This window comes from Lacerta agilis, chromosome 3, assembly GCF_009819535.1.
Source record: "Lacerta agilis isolate rLacAgi1 chromosome 3, rLacAgi1.pri, whole genome shotgun sequence".
Lineage (NCBI taxonomy): Eukaryota > Metazoa > Chordata > Lepidosauria > Squamata > Lacertidae > Lacerta > Lacerta agilis.
The window spans coordinates 112,531,511-112,541,185 of record NC_046314.1 but is presented as its reverse complement, the minus strand read 5'-3'; positions in this window follow the sequence as shown (position 1 = coordinate 112,541,185).

The following is a 9,675-nucleotide window of genomic DNA, read 5'->3' as shown; positions in this document are numbered from 1 at the left end:
CGGCCAGGTGTGGGAGGATTCCCTGCTCCTGAATGGGGTAGCTGTGCCCCTAACGGAAGTCATTTTGGACTCACAGCTGTCCACGGAGGCGCAGGTCAGTTCTGTGTCCAGGGCAGCTGTCTACCAGCTCCATCTGGTATGCAGCTGAGACCCTACCTGCCCACAGACTGTCTTGCCAGAGTGGTACATGCCATGGGCATAGCCAAGGGAAGGCAGAGGGGGGCAGCTGCTTCCCCCCCCTCACCACCCCAGATCAAGTAAAACAATAGAAATACTCAGTGCTTTTTTTCTTCAAAAAAATGTTTAGAGTCATTTTGACTCAAGAAAATCACCATTTCATAGAAATAAATACAGTAAATGGGCAAAAGTACAAAGATTCACAAAATGTTTAGGGGCATGTGTACCCCCAGAAATAAACACTGGAAATACTTCACCAACTGATCAATCGTGTCAGTTCTGCCCCCCCCCCCCCAAAAAAAAAATCCTGCTCTCCCCAAGAAATCCTGGCTACGCCCATTCTACATGACCTGGCTATCTCCCGCTTAGACTACTGCAACACACTCTACGTGGGGCTACCTTGGAAGGTGACCCGGAAACTACAACTAATCCAGAATGCAGCATCTAGACTGGTGACTGGGATTGGCCATCGAGACCACATAACACCAGTCTTGAAAGACCTACGTTGGCTCCCAGTATGTTTCCGAGCACAATCAAAAGCGTTGGTACTGACCTTGAAAGCCCTCAACAGCCTCGGCCCTACATACCTGAAGAAATGTCTCCACCCCCATTGTCCAGCCCAGACACTGAGGTCCAGCTCCGAGGGCCTTCTGGCAGTTCCCTTACTGTCAGAAATGAGGTTACAGGGAACCAGGCACAGGGCCTTGTCGGTAGTGGCACCTGCCCTGTGGAATGCTCTCCCATCAGATGTCAAGGAGATAAGTAGCTATACAACCTTTAGAAGACATTGGAAGGCAGCCCTGTGTAGGGAAGTGTTCGATGTTCGATGTTTTATTATGTTTCTGTATGTGCTGGAAGCTGCTCAGATGTGTGGGGTACTATCATCATCATCATTGCCATACTATTTTTATACCTTCCGTGAATGAGTGAGTAATAATAATAATAATAATAATAATAATAATAATAATAATAATAATAATTTATTAATACCCCGCCCATCTGGCTGGGTTTCCCCAGCCACTCTGGACGGCTTCCAACAGAATGTTAAGGAAACTGCCCTATTTTCCTCACACAGCTACAGTTCCCAGAGTTCCCTGGGAAGAGAGATTGACAGTTTAACCACTCTGGGGATAACAAATTTTGTATGCCCTTTTTGCTAATACAGGCATTATTATTATTATTTTTTGGTACATCTTTCCTTTAACATAGGCATATTTGGTGCACATTATTCGGTTGGAGAACTGCAACCCGCAAAATTCAGGGGAGTGGAAATTTCGAAGAACAGCTGCTTTTTTGGTTGGAAAATTGTTTGGGTGTGTGCAAATTAGGCAGATCCACATTGAAATACAAAGGGAAACAAATTTCTCCCTCACCCTTGTCCATGCAGCAAGGCAAAACATTCAACATACTTAAAGAGGCTTTCCTAGGGGTAGCATTCAGACCACAGAACTCCTTCCCCCTGGGAATTCATCTGTGAGACAGGAGCATAAGACTAATGATCCATCTAATTAACAATAATTAATTAAATAATAATAATAATAATAATAATAATAATAATGTATTATTTATTCCTTGCCCATTTGGCTGGGTTTCCCCAACCACTCTGGGAGGCTCCCTACAGAATATTAAAAACACAATGAAACATCAAACATTAAAAGCTTCCCTAAACAGGACTGCTTTCAGATGTCTCCTAAAAGTCTGGTAGTTGTTTTTCTCTTTGACATCTGGTGGGAGGGCGTTCCGCAGGGCAGGTGCCACCACCGAGAAGGCCCTCTGCCTGGTTCCCTGTAACTTGGCTTCTCGCAGCGAGGGAACCGCCAGAAGGCCCTCTGCGCTGGACCTCAGTGTCCGGGCAGAACGATGGAGTGAGCGAGCAGCTCAAGGTAATATCCGGACCACAGACTTCCCAGCTCGCAGTTTACCACCTTGCATCTTCCTCCCAAGTGTCCACCCTTCCGTCAGTCCCTACACTGGCTGATCCTTTGCTATCGCTTCTCCTCGTGCCCTTCAGGTTACACGCTAGGTGGTCCTCAGGCCCACCCCGGGGCTTGCTCTCCTTCTGATAAAGCAGGGGTCAGAAGGGGTCGCCTCCAGGTCAAAGCCCAAGCATGTATCAAGCGCCCTCGGACACGACACACTTCAGGGGTAGCTGTGTCCGAGGTTAGTTACCCTCTGATCTTTAATAACCTTGCGGCAGCTTGTATAAACTGCCCTTGCCTTGATGTGACAGTGGCTTCAGCCAGTAATTTATGACTCCTTTCTCCCGCCCTCTCTCGTCTCCTCTGCCTGGCATTCCAGCGGAGACTTCTAAGAGGAAATCCGAATGGCATAAGAGCATGTGAAGGCCCCTCTGGATCAAGCCAATGGCCCGGCATTCTGTTCTCGCAGCAGCCAGCCAGATACTTGTGGGAAACCCGCAAGCAGAAACCGGGAACAAAAACACTCTCTCCTGGTGTTTGGAAGCATCGTTGCCTGCAGCCGCAGAGACATAGCACAGCCATAACTGCTGGTAGCCATCAGTAGCCCTTTCTTGAATCCTCTTTTAAAGCTGGTGTTCTAGATGGGGGACCCTGGAAATTAATAAATGGTAGGATTTTGATTATTTGGGATGTGAAATACAAGCTGCAGAGGAATTCAGTCCTGTATACCTGAAGGAGCATCTCCACCCCTATCGTTCAGCCCGGACACAGAGATCCAGTGCCGAGGGCCTTCTGTCGGTTCCCTCACTGCGAGAAGCAAAGCTACAGGGAACCAGGCAGAGGGCCTTCTCGGTAGTGGCGCCCGCCCTGTGGAACACCCTCCCATCAGGGGTCAGAAAGATAAACAACTACCTGTCATTTAGAAAATACCTGAAAGCAGCCCTGTTTAGGGAAGTTTTTAACCTGTGATATTTTAATGTATTTTAATATCTGTTGGAGGCCGCCCAGAGTGGCTAGGGGGACCCAGCCAGATGGGTGGGGTACAAATAATATATTATTATTATTATTATTATTATTATTATTATTATTATTATTATTATTCCTGGACTAGCCTACGCCAAGCTAGGGCCATTGTTGTTCAGGTGCCTGATTATCATCTTCCAAAGCAACTACTCTATTCCCAATTTAAGAATGGAAGGCGTAATGCCGGTGGACAACAAAGGAGGTTCAAAAACTCTCTCAAGGCAAATCTAAATTGTGTCCTCCCTTAAAGAGGGCAAGTATTGCGGTGAGACCTGGCAACCAAACCCCTGTGTTGTGGGTGGGAGTGATTGACAGCCACAACACCCAATCGGGAGGTCTCTCGATGCTGGGTTCAATCTGGCCAATGGGACACAAGCTAAACAGATTGGGGGACCTACAAATCCCCATGCACGTGACCCAGAGCTTCCTCTTGTTGGCGCGTGCATCAGAACACCCACCCACCTCTCCCTACTTTTAGGGCTTGTGCGCTTGACCTTGCTATGCTGTCGTATGTCATCTGTCGTTGGGACAGGGGCACGCCAGGAATTTCCCCCACTTGCCTGCTTGGCTGTTGCCATTTGGGTTTTACCTGCCGTGTAGCAAATCGTCACAATTTGTAAGGTTGCGGATAGGCTCCGGTTCAGGTGATAGGGATGGGAGAACGCTCTCGCCATCCCTATGTGAAGGGTATTCCGTTAAAGAAATCCAGGGACTTGATGGTTTGGTCAACACCTGAGAGGGGGTTGTGCCCGTGCCAGAGTCCAGGGGGACATTTGGATGATGGATAGAGCAGGTCCCCAGCTTTCCGCATTCCAGGTGTTCACCTTTGGCTGACCTATGCTGGGTCAGCACTACCTGCGGAGCAGGGAGCTAGTCGAACCAGAGCCTATGCAACCACTCACTTGCTGTAATCAATAAAGTTGTGGCCTAAATTCTGCCAAAAACCAAACCAAAATTAGAGTCCTGTCTGAATTTATTTGGGGTAAGTTTAAAAGGTCTGAAAATGCAAAAAAAAAATGTAGTATACTGGTAAACGCCGACAACTGGGAAACGCTAGCCTGCGAGAGCTCCAAGGGGAGAACAGCCTTTACCAAAGGTGTCATGGGCTCTGAAGACACTTGAACTCAGGACAAAAGGGAGAAATGAGCTAACAGGAAGGCACATTTGGCAAACCCTCACCATGATCAACTCCCGCCCGGAAATCTATGCCCCCACTATGGAGGCAGAGCGAAAATGCGGCTTGTGGGGCTGCTGTGTGTGATCAGCGGGGAGCCACCGATAGCGCTCGGCAGCCCCACGAGCCGCCTTTCCACTCTGCGGCTTAAGAGGGCTGCGGAAGCGGCGGTGGCCCGCCAATGGCCCGCCATTCAGACTTTTCGCACAGGTGCACTCCGTCGTGATGTCACAATGTGACGTCACGCCGCCCCGCCCCCGGGGCATTTCCTTTCGCCGCCCCAGGTGGCGCGGAGCCTTCCTCCGCCACTGGTCCTGAACAAAGGTTGCAGGGAAGAAGGGAAAACTGGGCTCCATCTGGGAGAGATCCCTTGGCTGCACTGCTGTGGGGGACCAGCCGCTCTTGAAATGACCGTGCTGTAAGATCTGGACTCCCTCTGTGCAGACTGAAGGTGTAAATGGGTGAATAAACCCTATTTCTTAAAGCTACAATGGCCTCCGCCGTGTCTCAATTCTCCAAAGGACCCCAGGTCCTGCCACTGCTCAGCAGAGAGAGCGGGAAGCACCCAACTTTTGCAGTACCGGCTATGTTCTTATAGGGAACTCCCTGCCACAGGAAACAGGGATGGCCACCAACTTGGGTGAAGGCAGAACGGACAAATTCATGGAGGAGAAGGCTAGCCATAATGGAAGCTCTGCACTTCCTCCACAGTCGGAGGCAACAGTGCTTCTGAATACCAGTTGCTGGGAACCACAGGAAGGGAGAGGGCTCCTGTGTTCAAATCCTGCTTGCCGGTCTCACACAGCCATCTGGTTGGCTACTGTGAGAACAGGATGATGGGCTAGACGGGGTCTGCTTGGGGTGTTCTTATGCCATGAGCTTGATGAAACAGCAGCATAAGGCAGCTTTCTGGCGTTTCTGATGAATTTGTTTCTCGAGCAGCGATGCTACTTGAAGTCAATAGGTGCAGACTCACTGCTAGGTGAGCAGATCCACTTTGCCCAGGCTCTTCTTGTGGAGTTTTGGGGGAGGGAGATGTTATTTACAACCCGGCCAAATCCCAAAGGCCATTCTGCCCGCCTCCCCCTCACGGCAGCAAGGTGAAGGCCATGGGACCCGGCCATCTGCAGGCAGCGGTCCCGAGCGCCCGCCCTCCCCCCCTCCGGCTCTCGGACAACTCCTGCGCGTCTCTGAGAAGCAAACAAGCTGACCGCATCCAAATCAGGAAAGGGAGGGGAGGGAGGTTCTCTGGAGCTCAAGGTAACATCCGAGGAACAGCTGCGCTCCGTTCCCATGTTTGGCCCTCCTCTCCTGGAGGGAATGTCCTGTACCCGGGAGGACAAGAACGTCGAGGCAGGGAGGGATCAGGCCTGCGTCAGTCAGCGCCAGTCCTTGACAACCCTTCCTGCCCGTGCCCAAGGAGCGAAGAGGGCCTGGCGGCGCATCCGACAAAATGCGCATGACTGCTCTGAACAGCTGGACTAAAGCTCTTTTGCAGAGAGTTATGTCATGCCAAGGAAATCGGGGTGGCCATGTGTCTAGCACTGCAGAGGAAGAAGAAGAAGAAGAAGAAGAAGAAGAAGAAGAAGAAGAAGAAGAAGAAGAAGAAGAAGAAGAAGAGGAGGAGGAGGAGGAGGAGGAGTTTGGATTTGATATCCCGCTTTATCAGTACCCGAAGGAGTCTCAAAGCAGCTAACGTTCTCCTTTCCCTTCCTCCCCCACAACAAACACTCTGTGAGGTGAGTGGGGCTGAGAGACTTCAGTCCTCTGGTTGAACAAGGCCTCTCTTGGAAGGGTTGACTGGTCCGAGCTCCCCTTTAAAGAGACCCAGGAATGGAGAGAAACAATTGGGCCTTGAAGCTGAACATCAACGGCAACAGCACACTCAGGTCACGTCAAGCCATATGGGCTACGATGCTGCCTGAGACAGCCAGTGGCGTAGCTACCCGCTCGGGTGCCCGGGGCAGCATGCGTGTCTTGCAGCCAGGGGTGGGGGCAGGACAAACTGCCCATGGGGGCGGGGCGAGCCACGACCAGGCATGCTGCGTGGATCCTGTTATGTACTGAGCTGAATCCTAGAACAATAGGATCCAGAATGCAGCAGTCTGGTTGGTCCGCAGGAGCCACCCAATCCAGCTCCAGGTGGAAGTGAATCAGCGACCTGATTGTCCTGCAGGAGCAGCCAATCAGGCTCCTGGATGAAGTGAATCAGCAACCTGATTGGGCTACAGGAGGAGCCTGGAATCAGCCAATCACGTGGGGCCCATTGTGTAAATAATGTATATATAGCAGACGTTTTGGGGAAAGTTTCATTCTTTGCTACTACGTGCTGAATAAAGAGCATGGAATTCACACTCGAGTCAGAGTATATTTCAGAGCCTCTCCTCAATCTCCCCCTCAGCTGTAGGGCGGCTGAGGCGGTAGGCAGATGCAAACCCCGCGCTGCTCAAAAAAGCAGCGCGGAGCTTGCAGGCAGTCTGCCCACCGCCTCCCCCTCAGGAGAGACATGTGGCTCAGATATGCTGCAGGCCACGCGGTGTGGCGCCCAGTGCCCTCCACCTCACCTAGCTACCAGTGGCATGGGAAGGGGGTGTGTGGTGGGTACGGGAGTTATTTTTTCAATAAAAAAGTGTCGCAAGCCCAATTTTTATTTATTTATTTTAAAAGCACATATTTTTGCCATTTTGTCACACACCACCCCCTCAGTGATGACACCCGGGGTGGCCCACACCCACCGCACCCCCCCCCTTCCTACGCCACTGGAGAAAGCGATGTCTTTCTGCAGCGCATCCTGGGAACTGCGGTTTGTTAAGGGTGCCAAGAAGAGACCCCTCTTCCCCTCCCAGAGCTACAATTCCCAGAGTTCCTTGGAAAACAGGAGTTGATGGTTACAACCGCTCCGGGAGTTGTAGCTCCGAGATGGGGAGAGGGGTTCCCTCGCAACTCTCATCACCGTTATCTTTTTTTTTTTAATAAGAATTTATTGGATTTTCAAAGTCAAAATAGACAGAATACAAATGTACACATTACACAAACTACACAAAAACACACCAACAAAACAACACAATTAATTAATAATCCTTCTCTTCTTTAAAATCCTAAACTTGGGACTTCTTCACGTTCTCTCTTATGCGTTCATTTCTAATCTTCTTTAGTAACTTTGTAACATTGTAAAATCTAGTTTCTTACATCTAATCTTAGTCTTACAATTATAATCAACATATCTTAAATCATACAACTTATTCTTATCAAATAAAACATCAAGTTCCAAATCTTAACTTCTTATATCCTTTCTTCACTTAACTTGGTAAAGCTGTTGCCAATGTTCCTTCTGATTCCAACTTCAAAAATATAAAAACCAACACATTTTAACAAAAACCTAGGTATTTCTTCCATTCTCATAATCCTCACCGTTATCAAACCTCTTATGATTTCTATCGCTATTACTGATTTATTATCTGCCCTAAGGTCCCAAGGCAGGCTGCAGGATTAAAAACACAATACTTAAAAACAATTTAAAGCAATGTAGAAGCATAAAAATAAGGTGAGTTCTAAGAAAAACCCTTCAAGCGCCGAAAGCAAAAGAGGAAAAGCAAAATGTCACTTGAAGAAGGATCTGAAATATTTTCCTCAAAGCTTGAATTTATTTTATTCTGGGTTGTTTTATTTGATGCTCTGGTGTGTTGTAAACCACTTTGTGACTCTTTTTTTGTTTAAGATTTAATGGTATAGAAATTAAATGGGCTGTTGCTTGTTTGTTTGTTTGTTTGTTTGTTTGTTGTTAAATCTCTTAGCTAGACAGACCCTGGGGGGTCTGGATGCCCAGCTTTTCCTTCACTGCACAAATTCCCACACCACATATTCAAATGACGATGAACACACATTTAAAGCATGTGAGTTCCCCCAGAGAATCATGGGAACTGTAGTTTGTTAAAGTTGAAACACAGGTTTTCTTTTTTTAAATTTTTTATTGATTATTATAATTTAACACAGGGAAAAACATCTTAGTCCAACTGTTATTGTATGACATTACAAAATAAAATTTTACATACAACGTTATCTTGTCTGTATTTTGTCTTTTGTATCTTAATTAATCCCCTTTCAACAAAGGAAGGAAGAAAAGAGAAAAGAAAGGAAAAGAAAAAAGAAGGGGGAAAAAGAAAAGAAAAAAACACCTGTATATATATAAACTTGCATACCTTCATATACACAAAAAATAGTTCCACGAGTCCGACGTCCTGTTAAATCCCTTTGCATCTACCTCGCTTAATACAGAATGTGATCCAAACAATAAACCTTCATATATAAATTTTCCAATACATTCTTGAACATTATACATCCGAAATTTCCAGCACATATCTTTCATTTAACACTCAAAAGCTGGCATGGAAGCAAAGCTGTTGTTATATTTTTGCACATATCTCATATATATACCCCATTTCCCCACAAATTTATGCTTGGAATTTCCTCTTAGGCTGTTGGTTAATAAGGCCATCTCAGCGTATTCTTGGAATTTACTCTACCATTCTTAAATTTTTGGGAGTTCCTGGTCTTTCCAACATTTTGCTACCAATATTCGGGCCGCTGAAATTGCATATAAAAACACTTCTTTTGACTTGGTTCGGGATTTCTTGGTCCACCATGCTTCATAAGAATATCTCTGGTTTTTTGGTAAAGGATATCCCCATCATCTTTTTTAATTCCTCATATATTTTCCCCCAAAAAACCTTAATCTGAAACACAGGTTTTGCAAAGTGTCACTACCTTTCCTACTTCCTCTTGGTAAATGAACGAACTTACTAAATAAGAGAGACTGTTTCACGTGGTTTTTAAAAAGGTTTTGTATAATGAGCACCACTCTGTGGTGGAGTCATGCTGCTTGGCATGCAGAAAGTCCCGGGTTCAATTCCTGACATCTCCAGGTAGGGCTTGGCTTGGGGAGACCCATGTCTGAAGCCTTGGAGAGCAGCTGGTAGCCAGTGCAGTCAGTACTGAGCTAGAAGGGCCACAGTTCTGACATTTGCGTGTCGAGGTCCCCCAAACCACCCCTCAAATAAAACACACTTCACACCAGATATAAGTTTAAGGTTGTTGGCATTAATTTGGCCACAACTTTATTGAATACAAAATAAGTGAGTGGTTGCTTAGGCATTGGTTAAGACTATCTGTCCCTCTGGGGACAGAACTGACATCCACCCGCCTGTGGAGTCAGTATAGGGGAAAACACTTTGGGGAGAGAGTGTGCGCCCGTTCTCCCCTAATGCTCCCAGGGGCTCTTGCGTGGCCCTGACCCCCAACCGGGGGATACGGACAAAGCATGGCAAGCCCCTGGATTCCTTTAACGGAATTCCCCTCGCAGCAGAAGCATAGGAGGGGCAACCA